Source organism: Bidens hawaiensis, unplaced genomic scaffold (genome assembly GCF_021521415.1).
Source record: "Bidens hawaiensis isolate Kalapana, Puna unplaced genomic scaffold, B.hawaiensis_p1.1 tig00002323_1, whole genome shotgun sequence".
NCBI classification, from domain to species: Eukaryota; Viridiplantae; Streptophyta; class Magnoliopsida; order Asterales; family Asteraceae; genus Bidens; species Bidens hawaiensis.
The window spans coordinates 1,929,883-1,941,709 of NW_027491125.1; the positions used below are offsets into that span (position 1 = coordinate 1,929,883).

The window sequence follows — 11,827 nt, forward strand, 5'->3', positions numbered from 1 at the left end:
GAATATCTTTGTTGAGATGTTGAGCATGATTTTGATTTTGCGAGTCTTGAACCCTGCGATGATGATTCATCGTTCTTGTTCTTGTTTGTTTCATCAAGGCTAATATGGAGAGCAACCGGACAGCCAATGGCAACTCCAAGTTCCTTGGCTAAGCTTTGTTGCGAAATCTCTGCCGCTGTCTTATCTTGTTGTCTTGCGAATGTCAAATGTACAATTGTATTGGCTGTTCATAGAAACATGCATAATGTTAGCGCAAAGTATATACATACATAGACCGTAGTTTTAAGTTTTAACTTAGACTTAGATTTGCATGAATTACTGTTGGAGATGGACAATAATGCTAGTTTTGCTTGACGACGAAGGAATTGTTGCGTGTGAGAGCTCTGTATTCCTTCGAGCACATCTTTCCATAGTCGTTCCATGTCACTTAAGCTTCCTCTCTTGACATCTATACATATTTATTACATATAGAATGAGCAAGTATGTATTATCTAATGATGTCTCTATGCCAGTAGGGGTGCAAATGAGCCGAGCCCGAGCTCGATTAGGCTCGAGCTTGGGTCGTTTAACTTACACAGAGCTCGGGCTTGGCTCGTTTCGATCTCTATTTCTAAAGCTTGTGCTCGGCTCGTGAGTAGTTTTTCAAGCTTGAGCTCGGCTCGTTTACTAAATATCAATTCATTTTTATATATTTATAATTATATATATATATATATATTTTCAATTATATATATATATATAAATTTTATAAATGTCTGGTTCGTTTACGCTAGCGAGACGGCTCGAGCTTGATAAGTGAAGCTCGGGCTCGTTTAAGCTATCGAGCTTTTCACGAGCCGATCTCGAGCAGCTCCCGAGTGGTTCGGCTCTTTTTTCACCTAACGCAAGCTTACCTGAATCCTGAGTTGGTGTTGGTGTTATTTCACTAAAAGATGATGAATGTTGGGTTGTAATATCTAGAAAAACTTCTATTATGTTTGTAATTGAGGAGCTTTCTGTGTCAACAAGCAACTTAAGTATGTTGCATAGTCTTGCTTTGCCTGCACACCACAATTAACATGTAAATAGCAAGTGAAATAATTTAATCCAAATATTGTAACATCTTACTTATATTTGTATGCGGTGAAGACGATAAATCACCCGAGAGCACGTCCGTGATGAGATTTACCAGCTGAGATACAAAGGATGCTGGTTCAACAACACATTCACTCATCAGTTTCTTCGCGTTTCTGATCGTGTTTATGGTGTCACCCGAGACAGCCATTGCTAGCAAATCAAGTAGCTCGCTTTGTGGAATCAAACCCACGAGCTGTTTGGCTGCTGACGTATCGATGGTCGGCCCCAATAACGCGAGCTGATCCAATATGTTTTCAGCATCTCTCAGTGAACCTTGTGATTTGGCAACTATGAGTTTCAGTGCTTCGTTTTCGATCACCATACCTTCACTGGCAACAATGCTTGATAGCTTGTCAGCGATATCATCGTCGTTTAGCTTTGTGAAGTAGAATTTATGACATCTTGACGAGATATTTGCCGTGATGGCGCTTACATCTACATGAGTTATGAGCACAAATACAAGATTTGACGAAGCGTCCAATAAACTCATGACCTCATCCCATGCATCCAAAGTTAAAAGATGACACTCTTCAATGATAAGAACCACCTTGAATCCCGGAATTGTCTTAGCGAATGCGGTGTTTCGTAGGAGCGTTTTGATCTTTTCAAACCCGGAACCCGAGCACAACTCCATGGTATACATGCTTCTATTACAGCCTTTACAAGTACAACAAGGTTTATTATCATAAGTTGACTCGCAGTTTATCGCCATTGCGAATACTCTGGCAATGGACGTCTTCCCTGTCCCGTTGGGGCCATGGAAGAGGTAAAGAGGAGCGATCTTTTTCTTGCAGACTGCGTTCGAGAGGGTCTTGACGACAATATTTTGGCCCACAATATCTTGGAAGTGCCTTGGCTGATACTTGTTACTAATCATGAGACCACTTGCTGATTCATCGATCTGCGGCTTCTGTTTGGCCTTCATCTTTCCGGCCTTAAGATACACTATTGGTCTTCTTTTTAGAGAAGTTGTCGAAACGACACTGCTTTGAGACTTGAGATTTTTGTCTAGATCCGCCAACGTTGATGTCATTATATGAACCGGATTTGGTTGGTTGTAACATGGCATTTTGTGGTTTATATGTGAAAAACATAGTAGTATATGTCATTTAGCCGGCTATTAATATGATGCAAAATGCATGATTAATTAATTATATATTGAGATAGCTCCATATGGAGGCTGTTCCTTTTTTTTGTGTATTAAATTATTAATTATAATAACGTAATGTAAGTTTCAAAATATTGTTTAAGAGACATGTAACCATTTTTGTTTTTCGTCTTATGAAACAATTTTTTGTCTTTTCTGTGTCAGAATCTATCTACTTAAACATGAGATGCTCCCCTTTGTCTGCATTATCCCAATTTATTAATCCTTCAATTCATAACATATAATATAGGTATACAGGTTTCAAATAACTATGTCCTATTGGCAAATAACATGTCAACTTTATACTTGACTAGTGGCGATCCCGAGTAAAGGTATATTTGTTTTCAGTGGTCTGCGACTAACGGATGGTTAACTTTGTTAGTTTGTAGCTTACATGACACACCTGTAAAACAAAATCTTATTTGACACGATTACGTGGCATGGACTCTTTATAAACATCTTTTAAGTATGCTACAAACAAAAAAAAATGAACCTCATCTCTTCATTCACTAACACGATTACAAACTGAATGAAGAGATGGAGTTCCACCTTTTGTTTATCATCATAATCATACTAAGTAAATCACACAAATAGCAAAGTTATGGTAGGGTTTGAGGAGGGTAAGATGTAAACAACATTACCTCTATCCCATAGGGATAGAGAGGCTGCTTCCAGTGATACCCAGACTCGATAGTAGTTTTGCATTAAGCCTTGGACATAAGGCACACAACACTCAATGACTCAACCATTGGGACACCCGCCGATTGGTGCATTTAACTTTGTCTTTCGGCCATCAACACCACCACTCGATAGTAGTTTTCCACCTTTTGTTTATGTGATACTTAAAAAGATGCTTATAAAGGATTTTTTTTGACAGCTAGGCGTGCCACGTAAACATAGTTAACCATCCGTTAGTCGTGGATCATTAAAAACAAATACACCTTTAGTTAGGACCGCCACCAACCAAATATAAAGTTATGGCTGTCATTTGCCAATATGACATAATTAAGATTATTTAAAACCAATTTTCCTATAAATAATATAAATGATAACACATAATTCAACTGTGATGATTTTGATAAGTTAAGCTGGCAAGTGGCTGATTTAGAATTTTTTAAACCACTTATAAATATTTAAGTAACATCCTTATTTACTTAATTTATTCTCAGTTACATACGATATTACACACACATACATAGACAGACAGAATGGGGTCCACTAAAAAGTCCCAAACTCCTAAGAAGCCGACACGTGGCACTTCCGAATTTTCAATAGCTTTTTTCTTAATCTTATGTTACAGCAAAGGCAGAAGAAGAGCCGGTGAAATGCTTAGTTGAGCCCAAAAGCGATTTCGATGCACCATAATGTGTTATTCTGTAAACACCCGAAACAGCCTCATCCGGTATCTGCCACTCTATAGTAGCATAGCTCCGTGTACTCAGCTTTGAAGGCCTCGACCACTTGAATTTTAGGCACCAGTCGTCATCGTCATAAACCGCTTCCCACTCGTTAGTGGATTGTACAAAAATCTCCACCAGTGCGAATGTGCCTTCGGTCATGAGATCATTCCTCGGGCAGGCTGACCGGAAGGTGACATTAACAACTTCACCCTGTTTGAACGTTGACCCAGAAGGAACGTCTGACGTGCAATCGCCAAAGCTCGAACCAAGAGGCGTTGCGTCCAATAAAACTGGAGTCAGAAGGCTGATTTGCTTCTCGAGTAGGTCAGGTGGTTGTGGGCACGCTTCGACTGGTTGGTCGTTGATGAGAGCAGATGCTAATTTCTTGAATTCTTGAATGTAGGCACTCAGGGTATGCGGGCCATACAGTGTCAAAGCCCCCTGTATTTTTATTTTTTTTTTAACAAAAATCATTTGTAAAATGTTTTTTTAAAATGACAAGAAAATATATATGTATATATGCATATACAAGTATAGACCTCATATCTCTGAATCTGATATTCTTCAAATGTAGTCACATACTGAGAGTAAGTGTTGGTGAGTCCGGCAATCACAACATGGACATCGCTGTTGTCTCCCGATGCCATAACTTCCTTGACAGCATCACGGAGGCGCCTCCCTGCCATAGTCGTGAATTCTACATATACCATAAATAAGCGATGTTATATGTACGAATCAAAAGGCATATCATTAACAAACAATAATTACCTCCTGGAACATTGAGAATAACAAGCTGTCCGATTTTAAATATCTGAAGTGGAAGTATGGACGGCTGCATAAATAATGATGAGAAACATAAATGAGAGGCCACTCGTAAACTATAATAAAAAGAGTAAATGGACATGAATCTACTTATAAAGCTGACCTTAATTAGTAGGGTTAGACATTATCATATTAATTAGTCTAATAACATTTACAGTACATAAATTAAACAAACATATAAAATCCCCTGTAGACTCATGTTGCAGGTAACCGAACCTACGGATCATGGGTGGTCATAATCATTGTAAGGATTATATACCAATTTACGAGTTCAGTCCATTGACTTCTTTTCTTTTTTACCTATTCTCTTCTGGTTCACAAATACTCACTTTGTGAGACTAATTTCACTGATGACAATCTATTAAAGCCAATTCATCTGCACAGCACAACTTTTATATGTCCATTTATTCTTTTCTATATCTTTGTATTAGTCCTATTACTATCTTTTTATATCAAAAGTCAAAAAGGTAAACTAAAAAGTTTCCACTAAAACGATTCGATAAATAAGATTATTAGTTGGAGTTCGACTTTAGTATTTTTGGCATTTTATTATTTGGATTTCTAATCTAACCTTCATTGGAAAAAAAAAATGATAAAGATGAGCATAAGATGAATAGTAGGGATTCGATGGGTTTAATAATTAATTAAAAAGATAGAAAAGACCAAAATACCCCTAAACGTAAAATATGTAAGATATATGTGTATCATGTATCAGTCTTCCAGTATATTAGTCCTCAGGGACCAAAAGGGAGACGAAGAATGCAAAACAACAAAAGAGATGGTAGTCATGGACCTGTGGTTTGGTATATAGTTTGGAGACGACCCATGAGCGTAACAATTATTGCGAAATTAATCCTTTTATCTTCCATATGTAATCTTTTTATATACAAATTTAAAACTAAGAAACAAAGTAATGAAAGATGAGAGTGTACCGCCCAGTCATACGGTTCATGCATTTCGCCAGTGTCGATGAGAATGGGTTTCGGATCCTGACAACTGACCTGCTCCTCATCCGGATTTTTCAGTAAGCCTCCAACAAGCCTCCAAAAGGCATTTCTCTAATGATCATTATATTACAGAAATTAAAAAAATAAAAAATTGATACCGCAAGTAAGTATAATGTAAGGTCATAATAATAATAATAATAACCTTGTCATCGCCCTGCTTGAAGTCAAACGCTCCAGGCCCGTCAGTGGTTCCAGCAGCAAAAGAAAAGCCCATTGCAGCAGGACATGTAGTGACAGACTCCAGTTTCTGACAGTTGGACCGAATGGTTAGAGAAATCAATATACGCGTGTCGGTACCTAACTTCCCCTTTTAGTTGCTCGGATGCGTTTTGGAACAGCTCCACAGCTTTTCTAAATTGTCGTTCACCGATAATACGTGTGCTCTCAAATTCATCTGGATAACTGCATGTCGAAAATAATATGATATTAATTATTATAACCACATACTCATATTATTATTATTATTATTATTATTATTATTATTATTATCATGAGGGAAGGAACATGAACATGTTACATACCCTGGACCCCGTCCATAGCACATTTCGTTTTTACCATTGCATGTACTTTGATTAAAATCACAGGGCAATCCGGTATCTATGCAAAACGCGCCCAACACATTAGGGCTTACATCACCACAATTTGACTGACAAAATGCAGAGATGAATTGAGGCCTTTCAGCAGCCTCCTCCTCCTGCCTCCTCACTCGTTTTGCAACACGTGTAATATTTCTTCCTCGAGAAGATCCGATGGTAGAAGCAATTTCCATCAACTCTCTACCTGTAGATATTAACATCAAACATGAATTTACAACTTTACGGGTCAAACAAAATACTATACTTAGGGCTGTAATCGAGCATTCGAGCCAAGCCAGGGCTCAAGCCAGGCTAGTTAACTTATCAAGCTGAAAAATCAAGCTTGAGCTCGGCTCATTTATAAATTTATTTTTTAAATTTTTATTAATTTATATTTTTTACAAATATTGATATATAAATGACAAAAATATAATTTTTTTGCATCAATTTATATAAAATTGATAAGCTAGAGATTTTATAACATTATATGTTTTATTTTTGTTCCTTTTTTATAATGTTTTAAAACTGGAGTGGCATAAAATATGTTTTTTATTTATTTTTCTTATTTTGGTATGCTATTATTATTATATATTAAAATTTAGGGTTTAATATAGACGAGGTAACCCTGGCTCAGGCTCGGCTTGTTCAGATTCGAGCTTCTTTCGAGCCTAGCTATTTTCGAGTGAGCCGGGAGCCACAAACTTTTTGAACAGCACTAATACTTACGGTGTTCATGAAAATCTGGATGAATCATGTTTGAGATTCTTCGAGGAGGACGTTTATAATAACCAGCTCTAGATTTGATAAGTGAACCGCTAACGGATCCTTTATTATACCAGTCCTCCATAAACCGTGCGGCTGCACCTTTGTTGTCGCCACTAATGAGCGAATTTGTACGGCTCATAGACGTTCCATGGGTGGCAAACCAATTAAAGCTTCCCACTGGACCCCACTCGTCATCTACAAACTTCAAGAGTGTCATCTCTTTATCAGTGTCGTATTTATATTTCCTCCTTTCTTCTTCGGGATTATTCAGATATCCACTTGGGCTACGGTTTATACCAGCATCTAAGATCTCTCCTGCAACCAGCAAAAGTCAACTTACATGGTTAGACCACCGAATGAGCCAAGAAATAGTTATGTCTAGAAGTGCAAACGAGCCGAGCCGCCACGAGCTAAGATTGGCTTTTGAGAAAGCTCGATCGAGCAGAGCTTAAACGAGCCCGAGCCTGCTCGAGCCTAAAGTAAGCTCGTTTAATAAACGAGCCCAAGCCCGAGCCTAAAAGTAAGCTAGTTTAATAAATGAGCCCAAGCCCGAGCCTAAACAAGCCTGACAATTTTATAATATATATATATATATGTAATAAATATTAAATATTATATATAGTTTTATGAGAAAATAACTAAAAAAATATATTTTACGTTATATAAAAATTAAAATTAAAAAAAATATAAAAATAATTATAAATATGTAAAAGTTAATTAACAAATAGTAAACTAGCCGAACCCGATATTGAAAAACTACTCATGAGCCGCGCTCAAGCTCTGTGTAAGTTAAACGAGCCGAGCTTCGTTTGCACCCCTAGTTAAGTTTGCTTAAGGCCAAGAAAAGGAATGGTTAGGAAACCTTTATTTATAAAGACGGAACCAGGACGAAGATTCTCATGAGCTTGGATGATGCTCTTCTCAATGCCATCCACAAGCACATCGAAGGATTGGCGTACAAAGCCAAGAGACGTAATAATATACACAATATATTGAAGATATCCTCCGGGCCCAGCATGAGTGTGAATCCCGCTGATGGCAACATTCTCCTCCGTGTATAGGTCGCCATACCTATATTTATTATGAGCAAACAATCAACATAAGAATATAAAAAATATAATACAGCTATATATTATAAGTATGGTAACAAGTATCAACCTTGCCTTCAATCTTTCTATTACTTTAATTGTAACAATCTGCGAAGCCATGCACGCGTCAAGGTTGACAAACACGAGGGATTTCCCTTGAGGCTCGGCGACGATGAACGAGCGAGCCCTCAGTCGGAAATGAATACCGGATGTAGTTTGTTCCACGTTAGCATATCCCATCATATTCACATCTGCAGCGGGTCCTGTAATGTCATAGCTTCCGAGACCAACCAAGTAATCGGATTCCCCTCTGCAGTTAACTATTAATACTAATAATAATAATAACCAGATGGCCGTCTGTACAACGCTGCCTGATAGCTTCATATCTCCTACTTCATACACACCCTCTGCAGAAAAATTAAAAGAGAATAATAAGAAACAAAAGCAGCAGCGGTTTATAGGCAATGCATAGTTGCAAGAACTTAATCACGATTCACACGAAACCTTGCATTAATGTCTAAACTTACAATAACTTGCTAGGCCTGCCACTTATAACCGAAACCCGAACCCTAGTAAAACGGGTCGGTTCTTTTTTCTAGGCCGAATTTGTGATAGTTCTACTTTAAGCACGAAACTTCTCAGTGAACAGATTGGGACACAATCAGAGAAATTGTTTTGTTTGGATTATGTTGGTTTATTATTCGGTTATATAGTGAAGATAATTATGATGTTGTTTTAATTTTGTAGCTTATACCCATTAATTAATTTTCTAATAATTACTGTAAAAGCCAACCCGTGACAGATTGGAGTTTAAAGTTAAAATCCCCAATCCCAAACCCGAAGAAGCTGAAAGAAATTATTAAACATCAACAAACAAATAAACAAATTCATCAAATTAAAGTCCCAGGAAATTGAAAGTAATTACAATAAAAATGCAAAGTTTTTGAATAACAACAAACTGGTAATTATTAAAAAAATAATATATTATTAAGGGAAATCAGTAGAAGAAACTTACAGTTGATCAAAACGATGAAACAAATGAAGAAGAAGAAAACAAGTGGTCGATGGTTGAAAGAGAGTAGAAGAAAGAGGGTGTTATGTTGTGTTTATTTGACGTCTGATTTTGCCAAACACAAACATCAATTATGTGTGCTTTTCCTCAAGATTTTTTATTTTATTTTATTTTATTTTTATTATTATTATTATTTTTTCTTATGAAACTCTAGAATGAAAAAAAAACTGGGTTTTCATTCTATTGAAATATTTAGGTGGTGAAATCTTGACTAAACCACCTCTTAACCGAAAAATTTAACGTTAGTTGATTAACATGACTAAAAACAAGATACTTCGTCATATCCATAAATTACTTATATTTGAACTCAGATAAAAATTGTAATTTAGTCTTGTATATATAAACACGAAGCAGGAACAAAGGATCCCAAAAGACGAGTATAATGTTACGCTTAGTTATATGTGAAGAAACACAGATCTAATCCCAAAGGAGTTAGATCAATGAGTCCACATGGTACGGGTCAAACAATTACCAAACTAACGATACAAGATCAATCTCCCAAGTCCAATGACAGAAACCTGCAAAACAGCCACCGTAACCACCATCCGGCATGAGAATAAGTACTGATCTGATTGAGAGAAAAGTACAAAGTATTGAGAGTAATCATTGGGAGTGAATGAATACCTTATGAAGATGGCGGAGGTATTTATAGCCGAAGGGTAAGGGAATGTGATTGGTCTAGTTGTCCCTTTCCAGAAGATGCTCTTGTAACAACCTGGACACGTGTCGGCATATGATAGGACGAGCTAATTTGGCCATGTGCACGATTATAACAACCTTGCCAGTTGTCCTTCTATCATTGGCTGTTACGTCTCGTGCTTCCCAAGGAAAGATCCTTGCAAATCTTCTAGAAAGAAGTTAGTTAATTACAGTTGTCCATCTGACGTCATTCTCTAGTCTCCTTTGCGGGTGAGAACAGTACCCTGCGAATGACTTCTGAGTCACTCCGCAGACAGTCTCTAGATTCTTATCTTATTCTTCCTCTGACTTAAGTTATGCGGGTGACTAATATGTCACGCGGGTGGCTGTTGAGGGAGTCCTCTTCCACCCGCGGATGATCTTTATGGGTATTTGGGTCTTTTTGCTACCCTAGCTCCATAAGCCCCCCCAGTCCATTGTTTCTTTCGCGTGAAGTTTTTATGTGGGTGAAATTTTGGACTTATCATTTTTATGAGGATTTTTGAATTTTCATGTTTGTGGAGATATTTTTTCTGGTGAGGATAATCATGAAAAAGGACGACGTGACAGCTTGCAGGCGCCGAACAGTCGACGTGACGTCTGTTCCGGCTTTCAACTGTACTCGTCTGTACACATTTTTCAATTTTCCCGCGTGACGTGGCGTGATCTTAGTGGACCCTTCTCTTTCTCTCTCCACTGTCGAAACTCCCATCGCATTAATTGCGATGAGTATAAATAAGGCGATTATCCCCCGTTGAATTATTTTATCGCCTTTGATTGTTCATCTTCTTAATATTCTCTCGATTATCCGACTCAATCCTTCAACTTTCCAAAATTGCTCACTGTCTTCCTCTTTATTCCGATATAATGACCGGTGAAAAGAAATCTTCATCTTCTCCTAATATAGAGACCATCGAAGTCAGTTTGAAACGATCTGACTTCGATAAGCTCGTTACAGCCTATGGCTTAATGCCGGAGTGGGAACCCAAGTTCCCGGTTGCCGGCTTGGTTGCCACTAAACCTCCGGTCAACAAGATGGCCGTATACGCCGACTTTTTCTCCCACAGGAATTTATGGTTTTTGATAACCAACTTCCTTGGGAACGTGTTGACCGGCTACGGGATACACCTATCGCAGGTGCATCCCTTTGGCTTGATGCGGATTCATCATTTCGAATTCTAGTGCCGGGCTAACGGCACCGTACCCAAAGTTGACAAGTTCTCTGTCTTTTATAAGATGCAGAACTGTGGCGGATGGTACAACTGTGCCATAGTGGCCAAGAAGGTAATAGGCACAGAGCCTCCCCGCAACGCCTACGAATGGAGGACCAAATTCTTCTGGTTCTGGGAAGATGTCGTCCCGATCACGATGGTCCATCATCCGGCAAATGAATGACTTCCGGACATGAATATCTCTTCTTTTGAAGGGCAGGAATGGTTCAAGACCCTGATGAGGAAGCCAACGCCGATGCGGGCCATCCCAGAAGAGGCCCTGGTATGGGCAGGTATGAGCCGCTTGTGGCCGTACCAGGATTTGGAGCCGTTCTTCCAGAACGCGGATGAAAGTAAGTGTTTATATCTATCATTTTTTTAGAAGTGTTTATACTTATCATTTTTTTCTTTCTTTTAGAGGAGGGGTCTATGCTGGACGCCCTATTATACAATGCGGGGTGTCCGCAGAAGCGCATCCGCGATGCAAAAGTTCTGCCAATTTTGGACAAGACCCGGGATCACTTCCTCTTTCCTACCAAAGTGCGCGCTGGGCCGGTGGTTTCAGAGGCGATATTTCAAATAAGTGCGTTTCCCTTGAACCCTCGTCCATTAAATGCTTTAACATTGGATGGGGTGATTATGCTTTTGTCTTCGAGTGAGGAATCGTCACCCCCCGAAGAATATTATTCTGACGATGTGCCCGAAACCTCGGCTGTCCTGCGTGCTTTGGCAGAATTGGAGCGGAAGAGGAAACAACGATATTCTAAGTCAAGTGATGCGAAAGCCAGCCACACAAATGTCGAAGAAGAACCGGCTAAGAAGAATAAGAGGGCGGCTGGCCCTAAGAAGGTCCGCCTTGCGGACCGCGTGAAGGAGCTTTTTGTGTAGTCTTCTGTGCGTAAGTTATTCCAACAACGCACTTCTTTTCCTTTAATTTTTGTGCTTA

General features: G+C 38.6%; 1 long non-coding RNA gene and 1 pseudogene across 2 annotated transcripts; both read right to left on the bottom strand.

Annotated features, from left to right (window-relative positions):
• Positions 1-89: 89 nt before the first annotated feature.
• Positions 90-1,559, bottom strand: LOC143617781 (uncharacterized). Its single transcript, XR_013150885.1, has 3 exons — positions 894-1,559; positions 320-448; positions 90-223 (listed from the first exon to the last, which is right to left on the bottom strand). It is a non-coding gene; the product is annotated as an uncharacterized LOC143617781 (long non-coding RNA).
• Positions 1,560-3,393: 1,834 nt separating this feature from the next.
• Positions 3,394-9,067, bottom strand: LOC143617786 (neutral ceramidase 2-like; annotated as a pseudogene). The gene is made up of 10 exons (XR_013150886.1): positions 8,936-9,067; positions 7,991-8,327; positions 7,695-7,903; positions 6,794-7,147; positions 6,014-6,272; positions 5,635-5,894; positions 5,418-5,543; positions 4,432-4,495; positions 4,203-4,360; positions 3,394-4,104 (listed from the first exon to the last, which is right to left on the bottom strand). The product of XR_013150886.1 is annotated as a neutral ceramidase 2-like (transcript).
• Positions 9,068-11,827: the final 2,760 nt, after the last annotated feature.